The sequence below is a fragment of the Erinaceus europaeus genome, chromosome 2 (genome assembly GCF_950295315.1).
Source record: "Erinaceus europaeus chromosome 2, mEriEur2.1, whole genome shotgun sequence".
Taxonomy (NCBI): Eukaryota; Metazoa; Chordata; class Mammalia; order Eulipotyphla; family Erinaceidae; genus Erinaceus; species Erinaceus europaeus.
The window spans coordinates 178,577,515-178,591,558 of NC_080163.1; the positions used below are offsets into that span (position 1 = coordinate 178,577,515).

At 44.9% G+C, this 14,044-nt stretch overlaps 1 non-coding gene across 1 annotated transcript; it reads right to left on the reverse strand.

The window, feature by feature from the left end:
• Positions 1–1,889: 1,889 nt before the first annotated feature.
• LOC132537296 (U6 spliceosomal RNA) lies at positions 1,890–1,993 on the reverse strand. The gene has a single exon (XR_009548753.1). It is a non-coding gene; the product is annotated as a U6 spliceosomal RNA (small nuclear RNA).
• Positions 1,994–14,044: the final 12,051 nt, after the last annotated feature.

The following is a 14,044-nucleotide window of genomic DNA, read 5'->3' on the forward strand; positions in this document are numbered from 1 at the left end:
CTGGTGCCAAGAACAGTCCTGAAATGACACATGGCCAACTCAGGGCACCTGCCCATCACTGAGCCAATCACTATGCACAGGGTGATGGCCAAGCTGGTTGGACAGGTCTGAACCCCCTGTTCTCAGTCTGGTAGACACTGGATTGGGGTTAGCCAAGATACAGGACAGAGAATGTGGGAAGGAGTAATTTCCTAATGGGGGAAACTGAACCACAGCTGGGAACGGATGTCAGCCTCTGTCCTTGGTTACACCCCCACCCCACCCAACTCTTCCTCACCTCTTCTTTGTATCAAGGGGAGAGTGCAAGAACTGCACCTGTAAGATACAGCTGTGATGGCAGCTGTCTTGCCCTGCAGCGCGAATATCACACACCCCATTCTCCTGTATGTGGCATCTTCTCCTAAGCAGCAAAGCCTGACACCCAAGCGTTGCTTTGTCCCCCAGAATCCCTATCCATGCACGACTCTCCCAGACCCCACATTTAGGGACAGGAAAGGCCTCACCCCAGCTGGACTAAGGTTTAAGTGTCTGAGTGTGGACAGAAGGAAGGCTCCTCAAGGGTGGTGGTTTCTTTTGCTGTGCAGAAGCTTTCAAATTTGATGTAGTCCCATTGGCTCATTTTTTGTTTTTGTGTTCCTTGAGACTGGACTTGAATTACTGACAATGCCTTTAAAACTTAAATCAAAAAGAGTTCTGCTAATATTTCCTTCTAAATATTTGGTGGTTTCTGGTCTAACATCCAGTTCCTTGATCCATCTGGAGTTTACTTTTGTATGGTAAAATGTAGTGGTTCAGGTTCATTCTGCATGTTTCAATCTAATTCCACAACACCATTTATTGATGAGACTCTCATTTCTCCATTTAATATTTTTGCCCCCATCCTTGTTAAAAATTAGTTGTCCAGAGGTTTAGGGGCTTATTTATGAGCTCTCAGTTCTATTCCACTGGTCAATGTGTCTATTTTTCAGTACCAGACAGTTTTGATTACATGGACCTGTAATATATTTAGTTTGAGGTCTGAGAGTGTGTGTGACACCTCTAGTTTTGTTCTTTTCTTCCCCCTCAAGATTACTTTGGAGATTCTCAATATTTTTCAGTTCCAAATTAACTTTTGTAGCTTTTGCTCTATTCTCTTAAAAAATTGTTGGGCTCTCAGTTGAAATTCATTTTGATGGTGTCAGTTCTCCCAGTCCACAAACATAAGGTATCTTGCCATTTCTTTGTATCTTTTTCTATGTCTCTGAATCGTGATTCATAATGTTAGATGCCACACATCAGACAAAGGCTAGTAACTAAAATATATAACAACAACAACAACAAATCCACAAACAACAAAAGGCCTCATCTAAAAGTGGGGTGAGGATGTGGACAGATGTTTACAAAAGAGGAAATTCAAAGAGCTAACAGACATATGAAAAAATACTCAAAGCCACTGATTATCAGAGAAATGCAAATAAAGACAACAATGAGATACCACTTCACTTCTGTGAGAATATCATCCATCAGAAAGGATGGTAACAACAAATGTTAGAGAAATTATTAGGGAATAATTTCTGCTGGTGGGAATGCAAATTGGTGCAACCATTGTGGAGAACAGTCTGGAGAACTCTCAGAAGGCTAGAAATGGACCTACCTTATGACCTGACAATTCCCTTGCTGGGGATATATCCTAAGGAACCAAACACACCCATCCACTCTATACTAGCCAAACACACCTATGTACACTCTATAATAACCCAAACTTGGAAGTGACCTAGGTGCCCAACAACAGATGAGTGGCTAAGTTATGGTATATACACACAGTGGAAATTACTGTGAACGATGAATTCACCTTCTTTGCCTCATCTTGGATGGAGTTTGAAGGACTCATGCTAAGTGAGATAAGCCAGAAAGAGAAGAAAGAAGGTGGGATGATATCCCTCCTTGTACAGGGGCCATGCTCATCTTCTCTGTATCATTTCAATTTTAGTATATGTGCTGACAAAGCGAGCATGATATCCTTCATGTGAAGAACTTAAACAAGAACAGGAAGGGGAAACACAAAAGTAAAACTTGGACTGGGTTTGATGTATTGCAGCAAAGCAAGGGACTCTGGGGGATGTGGGTAAGGAGGGGGACTTGGGGGACATGGACTTTGGGGTCCTCATGCGTGATGGTGGTAAAGGACCTAGACTGGGGTGGGAGGAGAGTGTTTTGCAGACACCTATCATGGTGAGATGAGAAACTATTCATGTACCAAATGTCAAGAAATATACTGCACCAGCATGACTTTCAGGCAAAGTGAAGTGAAGGAGGGATGGGGAGATAATATATTGATTCCATAAAAGACTCTCATGCCTGAGGCTCTGAGGTCCTAAGTTCAATCCCTTGTACCACTATAAGCCACAGCCAAGCAATGCTGTTCCCCCTCTCTCTCTCTCTCTAACAAAAAAAAAATATTTAAAAAAATTGCGGGGGGGGGGTGGTCAGATGGTAGCGCAGTGGGTTAGTACACAAGTGCAAAGACTGGCCTAAAGAACCTGGTTTGAGCCCCCAACTCCCCAACTGCAAAGGGGTCACTTCACAAGTGGTGAAACAGGTCTGCAGGTGTCTTTCTCTCCCCTTCTCTGTCAGGACCTTCTCTCTTGATTTCTCTATATTCTATACCACAACAACAGCAACAACAATAAAAACAACAACTATAACAACAAGGGCAACAAAAATGGGGAAAAATGGCCTCCAGGAGCAGTGGATTCATAATGCAGGCTCCAAGCTGCAGCGACAACCCTGGAGGTAAAAAAAAAAATCAGGGGCCAGGTGATGGTGCACCAGGTTAAGAGCACATACTTCTAAGTGTGCGGACCTGAACAAGGATTGAGATTTGAGCCCTTGGCTCCCCACCTGCAGGGGGGATGCTTCACAAGTGGTGAAGCCATTCTGCTGGTCTCTTTGTCTCTACCTCTCTATCTTCCCCTCCCCTCTCAATTTCTCTCTGTTCTATATAAGAAAAAAGAAAAGTCCACTAGGAGCAATGGATTTGTAGTGCCAGCACCAAGCAGCACCAAGCCCCAGTGATAATCCTAGAGGCAAAAGAAAAAAAAAAAAGGAGGACTCGAAGCCTGGAAAGGCACCAAGTCAGATATCTCAGCACTTATTCACTGGTGAAGAAGCTGAGGCCTAGGGAGGTTAAGGTTCATCACAACTTTGCTCAGAAGCCAGAGCAGAGTGGGGGCAGGAACACAGGCTCCAAGGGGATTCTCCCCACCCCTAAAGCTGGCTTCATTTTCCCAGGCACTTCCCTCTTCCTCACACTGTCTTATGGTATAAATATGACCCCCTTCATCTCCCATGCCCACCAGTGCCCCCTTCACCAGCACTACCATCATCACTCTGACCCTTAAGGCTAGAGGGGTGAGTAGGATAGAGCAGTCCCTCTCCCACTGTCACCAGTTAAGTGCGGTCAGGAAACCAGGCCCTGGACAGATGACTCAGACACAGGGAGGGTTGGGGTGTGGCTGAGAGGGGAGGGGGACCCCTGGACCAGCAGCTATAGGCAAGCAGTAGTCTCATTCAGGGGATTCAGAGGGTCTACCTAGCCTCACCAAGCCCCTCTCATTCTGAAAGAGCTTATGTCAAAGAATTCTGTACTTTTAAAATTGGTCTTTCTCTGGGAGTACAAGGAGAATCTTCAGAAAATAGGATTTGAGGCTGGAGAAATAGTTTACTGGGTGGGGTGTGTACTTTTTCAAGCTTGTGGCCTAGGTGTGAGTCCCAGCACTACGTGGGGGGTGTTCTGGCACGAGAGCAAGGTCTAAAGTCATGGTGTCTCTTCTCACTCTATCTCTATCTGAATGAGAAAGTGGCCTGCAACAGTGAAATCATGGATGCCTGAAGCTCTGATTCTAGAGTGAATGAATGAATGAATGATTACAGGAGTTTAAAGTGTGTTTTGGGGAGACGGGGATGGGGTAGACCTTCCTTTCTAGTTTAATGTTAACCAGATCCTGAAGGCAATTAGTGGGAAGACATAGGTCAGAGTGTCCTTGAACTATGACTTTCTCAGCCCCTGGGACTATCTCCAGATCCTCCCAACAGAGAGCCCATATCTCTCTCCTCCTTCATTCTCCCCACTTGTGAACATCAACTCTGAGACAGGTGGGGGTGACAATTCCTTATGATATTATGGTGATGTGTGCATTTAACCAGGTGTGCCACAGCCCGGCCCCCTGCTATATTATCAATTCCTTCTGTAAGGCAGAGTCCTCTAAAGAAATGGGGGAGAGAGGGAGGGCTTGACTTGTATGTTCACAGAGACTGAGAAGGACCACAGCTTGCAGCCAGGGGCCTAAAGAGCTGGAGTGTAACTCTAGTCCAAACTCCTAAGACCTGAGAACCAACAGAACCTAAACTGTTTGTTCCACTTTGAGCTGGAAGACACGACAACAAGCAGAGCTGAAATATCCTGATTCAGGGGCAGGAGAGGGGCTGGGTGGTGGTTCACACACATTACCAGGCACAAGGACCTGGGTTCAAGTTTCTAGCCCCAGCCTGCAAGGGGGGAAGCTTCACAAGCAGTGAGGCAGTGCTACAGGTGTCCTTCCATCACAATTTCTCTCTCTCTCTCTCTCTCAAAAAGAAAAATAAAGTCTCCAGGAGCAGTGGATTTGTTGTTCATGCACTAAGCTCCAGCAATAATCCTGATTAAAACAATTTTTTTTTTTTAAAAAAAGAGGGACAGGAGAAAACAAATGACCTAGTTTGAGCAGTCAGGCAGTTTGCCCTTTCCTTTGGATTTTTTGTTTCATTCAGGTCCCCAGTGCACTGGAGGTGCTCAACCAAACTGGGGAGTGTGATTCACTTTGCTAAGTCTACCCACTCAAGACAGAACTCCAGCCCTGTCTGCTCTCAGCACAGCCGATATGAGCATAGGGTCCTGCCCGCCGCCCCCCCCCCCCCCGCGTGTTCTCCTGGGGATATGGTTCTTTTTTTTTTTTTTTTTGAAAACATTTTATTTATTTTAATGAGAGAAAGATACTGATAGAGAGACTGAGAGAGACCAGAGCACTGCTCAGCTCTGGCCATAAGCCACTATAAGTGGTGCTGGGGAACCTCAGGCATGAAACTCTTTTTGAATAACCATCGTGCTGTCTCACTAGTTCTGGGTTCATTTTTAAATCCAGAGCCAATTCAAGGAGCCAGCCACGATGTCAGATGCTGTGGTCGGCTGCTTTCCTTTTTCTAAGAGGGAGATGACTAATCCTGAGCACCTGCAGTCAGATCCGGGACACGGTGTCCAGGGTCTGGACTTCATGCTGACAGTGTTTTCTGAAATGATAGTGCAGCATTCATCATTCCCCTTCCTGTGCTGAAAATGGACCTGCTTCAGTCTCCACACACCCCCAAATGGCTCTTCATCCACTCGCTGCTATCACACTGATGGGGGGAGTCACACAGCACCCACTTGATCCTCCCCCTCCCTTTTTTTCCTTTTAAAAAAATATTATCTACACAACTGCAAAATTCAGATCTTCTTCTCTGTCACTAATTCAGTTGCTATGCATCCACCCATCCCTCTGTCGGCTTATCCCCTCATTATTTATCCACCCACCCTTGTCCTTCCACCCTTCCTCCCACTTTCTCTTTTAGTGAATATTTAGCTCAATGCACTGATGAAGCAAAGATCACTTCATTTCTGGCATCTGTGTCTAGTTTCCCTGTCTTTCGTCTCTCTCTCTCTCTCTCTTTCTCTCTCTCTGTGTGTGTCCTTCTCCTTCTTTCTCCCTCTCCCTTTCTCTCTTTGCTATCAGGATTATTACTGGGGTGGGCACCTACCTACATGGCTTCATCATTCCTGGTGGTCATTATTTTTATTTTTATTTTATGTTTTATAGAGGCTGAGAGACAGTCAGATAAAGGAGAGACACCTGCAGCACTGCTTCAAAACTTGTGAAACATTTTCCCATGCAGGTGGACACCGGGACTTGAACCTGGGCCTTTGTGCATGTATGCTTTAACAGTTGTGCTACTACCTGGGCCCTCCCAGTCATTTATTTATTTACTGCCACAGGGTTATCACTGGGACTCAGTTTTAGCACTATAAATCCACTGTTCCTGATGGCCATTTTTTTCTTTGTTCTTTTTTTTTTTTTTTCCTGTCTACTTTATTTGATAGGATAGATGGAATTTGAGAAGAGACTGAGGTAGAGAGAGAGGAGAGAGATGGACACCTGCAGACCTACTTCACCACCCATGAGGTGTCCTCTCTGCAGATGAGGAGTGGGGATTCAAACCCAGGTCCTCGAGCATTATAATTTATGTGCTCAATTGTGTACACTACCACATGGCCCCATGACTACTTAGCTCTTATGTGTCATTTCTCTGGCCTCATGAGCAGACCCAGTAGGTCAAAGAGGGCTTCTCTGAAAGGCACCCTTCCCAGGAGTTTCCTTTCCTCAGTCACTGTGGGGAGATACTACAGGCTTGTCATTCTCTGTGCTGATATGTTGCCCTGTCCTGGATCTCGAGAACATTTACAGACCCTCAAGAGAATTAGTTTGCCTGAGGAGAACAGCCAAGGACAGAAAAATGGAGTCTCACTGGAGTCAAAATGCAGATTTTTTTTGCATTGAAATATAAATCTTACATTTCAAAAGTTGGCTTTGAATAGCACTTAAAAAAAGAATTGCAGCTGGTTTGCAATAGGGCATTGGAACACAAACAAACAAACAAACAAACAAAAGTCCCATCCAAGAATACTCTTTGGCCCTGTGCCCACAACTTCTTCTTCTGGTTTTGAATTGGCTATATTATCACTGTCTTCCGGTTCCTGCTGCTCAGATTTGCTGACTTGGGGGTAGAGGGTCAGTGAAACAGACGGACAGACAAATTGGCTGGTGGTCTCTCCAGCAAAGCAAGCCCCCCCCCCCCAGGGTGTGGGTATTGCAGTGTGGAGCCTGCAGGCCCTTCCCTGGCCTCACTTACACTCTAAGGTCTCCTAGGCCTAATCAGTTTGACCTCAGGCTACACTCCATTTGTGTAGACATCCTAGTACCTATCAGTGGCCAGAAATGGGTGTGTCTTCCTTCAAACTATATTTTGTCTCCTTAAAGCTCTGAGCCCTAATAAGGGTCTTTTCCGTTTCTCCAAAGCCACAGTTGTCATCCCCCTGTACCATTTCAGTTTTTTCTCACACTTGAACCTAGCCTTTGCACATCTCTGATGCCTTCTGAGGATTCTGATGCCTGGACCTGCCTGGTGAGAGGTGGAAGCAAAGAGAGAAGTGACTGCACACACTGGTTTGCCTATTTACCCACTCTACACCCACTTGGTTCCAAAAGCAGTTAGGGTGGAATACAAAAATATAAGCAGTACAATAGTATTAAAATAGCAAAAAATCAGGTGAAAGGAAAATGAGGGAACAGTAAGCTCAGGCCAGGAATGTCAATGTAGACGCAGGCTTTAGAAAGCAGGGGTGGGGAGGGGGGATTGGGGACTTCAATAAGAAAATTCCAACGCCACTGTTAGGGGTTTCCTATCAAATGGGAGGAGCTGATTCATATTATAAACACATTCCAATCTGTTTTTGCTTTACAAGAGGATTTTGTCAGAGGTATTTAGGATTTTTTATTATTTTAATTTTATTGATTTTATTTTATTAATTTTATTGATTTATTAATTATTAACAAGATTGTAAGATAACAGGAGTACAATTTCATATAGTTCCTACCACCAGAGATCCATATCCCATTCCTTCCATTGGAAACTTCCTTATTATTTATCTCTCTGGGAGTATGGACCAAAATTCATATATATATGAAGGTGGAAAGTCTGGCTTCTGTAATTGCTTCTCTGCTGAACATGGATGTTGGCAGGTCAATCCATGCCCCCAACCTATTTCTATTTTCCCCTGGGGGCTGGGGTTCTGGAAAGGTGAGACTTTGGGACAATTGGTGAGGTTGTTTGACCAGGGAAGTCAAGACGGTACCATGGTACCATCTGCAACTTGGTGACTGGAAGATGGCAAGATATAAAGCAAGACAAATTGTTTAATAAACAGGAACCCCAAAGTAGGAATAGAGCAGATGAAATTAGGGGTCTTTATATGGGAAGAAGTCTATTTTAGGTATGTTCCATGACTTTAGCAATTTTTGCCTGAGCCTGATAGTTAATATGCAGGTGAGCTTAAAGTATTGTCTAGGAAGATGGCGTCAGGCTTGAGAATAGGACTAGAAAGTTGGATTAAGGCAGAGAATAGCTCCCAAATTTAAGGAAAGTATATAAATATCATTCACTATTTACCCCATCTATTTGACCTAAGGCCCATATATAATCTTATTCAGCACAGTAGCTGGTGTGACCTCATTAGAGGTATTTTAAAAGGAAGTCTCTCTGTCTCTCTCTTTTACTTTTTCTTTATAATTTTATTGGGGGCTTGATAGTTTATAGTAAGGTTGTTGACACATGGGTACAATTTCCCATCTTCCTGTGAAAGGTGTCTTCAGAACACTCTCCTCCCCAACTCAGGCCCTTTTTACTATCATGCACCAGAATTCCAGTGCCCTCTCTAACCTGTCTTCTCCTCTCTCCCCAGGGTTCTTTGCTCTGGGGCAATGCACCACACCCAGTCCAAGACTTTCTCTTTCTATCCCTTTTTCTTAAGTTCCACTTGTGAGATCACCCAGCATTTATTCAAGGAAGTCTCCTTAAGCACATGAAGAAGGCTTATAACAACTCCATTCACAGGGAGTCCATAAGCAGTGTTTGCAATTTCCTATCTGTCCCAGGCATGAGTGCCACCTGAGAATTGATTTTTCTTCTCCCCACTTTTCCTAAGCAAGTCAGCCAGAGGATACCACTGAGGTCTTTCCAGGTATTCTGGTCCCAGCTGAGGGCACAGAATAGAGCACAAGGGGTTGAAGTTCTCAGGAGACGAGAGATGACATGGACTTTGTTGACGGAGTCCAGATTGGTTTCCCTCAGGAACTGGGGTGGGACCTATTTCATTGGTTCTTTGTCTAGTCATCTCCCTGAGTCCTCTTTTCTGCTTTCAAGTCCATTTTCAAGGTCTCTTATACGTTGAGGGCATTAATCCAGTTATCTGTCAGTTCTCTAGCTTATATTTTCCTATTCTGCAATTTTAATTTTTTAAATTTTCTTAAATTAATTTTATTTTTGAGAGAGATGCAGACACACACACACACACACACAGAAACACCAGAGCACTGTTCAGTTCTGGCTAATGGTGGTGCGGGGGATTGAACCTGGGACTTAAGAGCCTCAGGCATGAGAGTCTGTTTGCATAACCATTATGCTGTCTCCCCTGCCCAGCAATTTTAATTTTGTTAATAGATATTTTACAGTTAATTGTATCAAGTGACTCCTCTCTGTGCCTGGCACTGCTCTAGGCTCTAGGATAAAGTGATACACTAAGAATGAACATAATCCTTGTGCTTCAGCCTCAGGAAGGAAAAAGGAATATTAGTTAATCACACACATACACACACACACACACACACACAGCAGTCACCACTGCCTGGAGCATGTGTCCCTGAGCACATCAGGAGCTGTGCTGCTGACCAGAAGCACAGGTCCTTGTAGGACTGTGGGTACCATAGGTAGAGTGAGGGTGGAAGTGGGCTGAGAAGACAGGAGGAAGGGGCCAGAGACAGGTACCAGGGAGGGCAGACCATTCCAGGCAGAGACCTTTGGTAGGTGTGCAGCAGGCATTCATGCTGACTTAGGTGTCTGAGAGGCTGGAGGGGGAGAGAATGAGAGCACAGCGGAGACACAGGTAAGGGGTGGAGGTCAGAGGGGTGTGGCCAGCAGGGGGCATGGTCAAACACAGAGGGCGTGGTTAAGTCGGGACGGTGTGGTAGTGTATGTCCAAATGCGGAAGGCTTGGCTTACTGGAGCTGCCAAGATTTGCATCTGGCTGCTTCAGTACAGGAGGAGCAGAAACACGAATGAGGGCCTTTGACCCTTGCCTGCACCCCCATAGATCAAGGGGATGTAATCACCCCTGGTGGTCTGCAGTGGTAGTGCTCCTGTGGGACCCACTTGACGTTGCAGCTTGGAAGCACTAGTTTCCACTTTTAAAAAAGTATACATATATATATATAATTTATTTTGGACAGAGACAGGAATTGAGAGAAGGGAGACAGAGATAGAGATAGATAGATACAGAGATAGAGATAGAAAAAAGAGAGACAGAGAGAAAGAAAGAGAGTCCTGCAGCACTGCTTCCCACTGGTGAAACTTCCCTCCTACAAGTGGGGGCAGGGTCTTGAACCCAGGTCCTTGTGTCTTGTAACATACTCTCAACCCTGGCGTGCCTACTTGGCTCCTCATTTCTACTTGTTAAATCTGATAGCAGCTGAATTCACTGTTATGAATCACTGTACTCCACGTGGCAAGTCCCCGATTGAGGACTGTCAGAGACTGTCAGGGACAGTGTCCCGAGCAGGACTCAGGCCCCCATCCCCACATGCTATGCACTACATCTAGATAATGGATCTCTCCTATCCCTCCACATTCTTTGTAACTGGAGTTCTACCTGGAGACAGGGAATAAAAGTGGTTATTTCTTACTGTTGACAGCTCCTGTGAAACCTCACAGATAGTGGCAGAGCTAGTCCTAGCGGGCTTTAGCCAGGGCTTTCTGACTGGGTCCTCATCAAGAGCAACACATGCACACCAACCCTCTCTGCTTTCTGACAGCATCCTTATTGAATTCATCTCTTCCAATGCCCTTCTGCTTCCTCTCTCCTTGTTCCCTCCACCCCAGCCTCTTTTTTCTTCTTTATTTTTTTCTAATGTTGGGGTGATTTGGAAAAAATAAACACCATAATATGGCAAGAGATCTCTAACAAGGGGAGAGATAATTACGCCAAATTAATTCCAGCAAAATAAGAGGAATTAGGCTTAATGTAAGCAGGTAATAGAAAAGAACTGAGCTAATCTTTCTCTTTCCTGGGAATGAGCCCACAGCTGGGCATTGCTTTTTTAAAAAATTTTCTTTCTTTCTTTCTTTCTTTCTTTCTTTCTTTCTTTCTTTCTTTCTCTTTATTTCCCAAAATGGACTGGTGATGTGGCCTCCTTGGTTCAGAGAGCCCTCCTCCCTAGGCTGTGTGCTCTTGGACAGGGATTATGGGTTTGCAAGTTACTGACCGTGTTTGAATTTTATCATTATTAAGGTTCAGTGCTAACCTCCTCCCCTTATTTCCTCCTCATTTAAAGTTTCAGGGATAATAAATTCTTTTGATTTAGCAATTACTGGAGTACAGAATTAGTCAAATACAGGCTTCAAGAATAAGGTAAGATGGGAACTGACCGACAAGGCTTTTGCTGCAATGATACAAATACTCACAGGTTTGCCGCTGAAAGATCTGGGGGGAAATGGTATTTTGTTAAGTCTGAAATTGGATGGGTTTTAATTTGAAGGGTAGTTTCAACCCTCACCTCTCTCTCTCTGAGCAGGAAAAAAAATTGTGGGCGACATATTCCTAAAGTAAATTGCACTGAACCGCTGTGCTGAAATACATTATATTGACTTGTCTGGGGCTGTGTTTTTCTGAGTACAATGTCGAATTGGCTAGTAATAACAACAAATAAAAATTATATATCATGTCATTCATTTGGGGGGTGGTGCACTTGCAAAATGTACAACAACACAGAACAACATGTTACAATGCAGTTTTAGAAAATACAAGATTGTTGAGGTACTTTAAATGGGAGAATGCCTGCCTTATTATGTATGCAACCCAAGCCCAAACCCGACCTCCACAGCTTTTTAGTTCTATGATGTCTCTCCTTCTCTTTGTCTCTTTCCAGCTGAAAAAGATGGCTGCAATGGTGAAGTCCCAATGTTGACATAATAACAGCAACAACAACAATAATAGTGGTAAAATAGAATAAAAAGGAAAGAAAAGAAGGAAAAATAAGAAAACACAATGGCATGATTAATTCTCTTTTTTAATAATAATTATTATTTTAATCTCTTCATTTATTTATCATTGGATACAGAGACAAATTGAGAGGGAGAGGGGGAGATAGTGAGAAAAAGAGACAGAGAGAGACACCTGCAGCTCTACTTCACCACTCATGAAGCTCCCCCTCCCTGCAGGTGGGGACCAGGGACTTGAACCCAGGTCTTTGCGCACTGTGATATGAGTTACAATGCTGCCTGGCCCCCATGATTAATTATCTATACAGAACGATGTATGTGGGGGAATTAAAGCCAGAGGGAGTGAAGCAGTGGTGAAAGCATTGAGGTCCATGTTTTTTCTCTGGTGGAGGAAAGAACAGGCTTATGATATCATTTAATTGAGAAAAGGATCCCTCCAGGATCTGACAGAGAAGCAGATCACACCTTTGGATAGAGTGTGGGGACACTGGATGAACCCCCTTTTTTATGGCTGAAGAATTTGGCTTTAAGCCTGGCCTGTTGTGGGCTACAGCCTTCTGGGGGGAGATGGTCAGAGCAGGTCTGCCCACTTGGCCTAGGCAATGGCATAGATGGGGCAAGTGTTCTTTTGCTGTTGGCTCACCTGTTTCTATCCCAGCCCTGAGGTGGATGGGCTCTAGTAGACTAAGGGGGTCTGATGCTCTGGGATCCTTGGGTTTGCCTGAAACTCTTATAGCAAACACATAAGGCCTTTCTCCAGCCTGTCTTTCTCTCTCTCTCTCTCTCTCTCTTTAATTTTTTCTATTTATTTATTTATTTATTCCCTTTTGTTGCCCTTGTTGTTATTATTGATGTTGTTGGATAGGACAGAGAGAAATGAAGAAAGGAGGGGAAGACAGAGAGAGGGAGAGAAAGACAGACACCTGCAGACCTGCTTCACTGCCAGTGAAGTGACTCCCCTGCAGGTGGGGAGCCGGGGACTTGAACCAGGATCCTTACCTGGTCCTTGTGCTTTGTGCCACATGTGCTTAACCCACTGCACTACTGCCTGACTCCCCTGCCCCTCTTTTTTTGAGAAGGTGATTGGGGAAAAATGAATCCAAACCCTAATATGGCAAGGGGAGAGATAATTACTCCCTTCTAGGGGTGGGGAACACCCCTGCTGTCCCTGGGGACTCCAAGATAAGAGTCTGAGGAAGAAATTTTAGGGAGTCTTGGCTTTCTGAGACATGAAAAGAGTGGCAGGGAGAACCCCCTGGAACAACACAGTGACATCTGACTGTTGCATCTTCTTGGTACTTTCCCTTTTGCCTGTCACTTCCAAATGCATGAGCACATGTGAATACACACACACACACACACACACACATACACACACACACACACACACACACACATACATCTAGCACAAATAAATACATATACACAGAGACACCTTAATGCAGAGGATGAACCATTCCATCCATTCCTGGATGTTGCCAGGGGAACATCCTCCCCTCTGTAGCCACAGCAGTACAGATACAGAGTGGCTCATGTCCCCTCCTGTGTGACCCTGGCTCCAGCCCACACTCATGAGCACTGGCTTACCTGCCTTCACACATTCTCTCCCTGACTGGCTCCTCCGTGGATTCCCATGGTTCTGGCAACAAAGTCATCTCACCCCCTGGGCTCTGGTGAAGCCTGCTGGGCCTCCTTTCTATGACCCACACTTTTTCTTCTAGCGTTTGCCCTTCTTCCGTAGCCAGTAAACAGCGTCAGGTTGAAAGCTGTCAGGAGCTGCTTGTTGCTGGCTTTGAAAGTGACTGGGATCCATGTGGATTCAGTCGGCTAGGAAGGATCGTCAGTTTCCCCCAATGAATGGGTACTCATGGGATGCACCACGAGAAGGTTGATCCAATGCATCCATGACCCTCACTCAGCAGCTACATTGACTCTCCATAGTGCTCAGAGAGCTGGGGCTGAAACTGGGTTGCCTCACAATAATTAATACCCAGGCTGGGTGCTGCTCCCTAGGGGAGGCTCTGCAGCTTCTGACCACCTTTCTGCTATAAATGCTCTCTCTCTGAGCCTTCATTCCTGATCCCTTTGAGTTTGAGGGTCCTAATATGCTTATTAGATTGTGCCCGTCCCTCCTTCCCAGCTCTCAGCTCCATGAGGCAGAGCA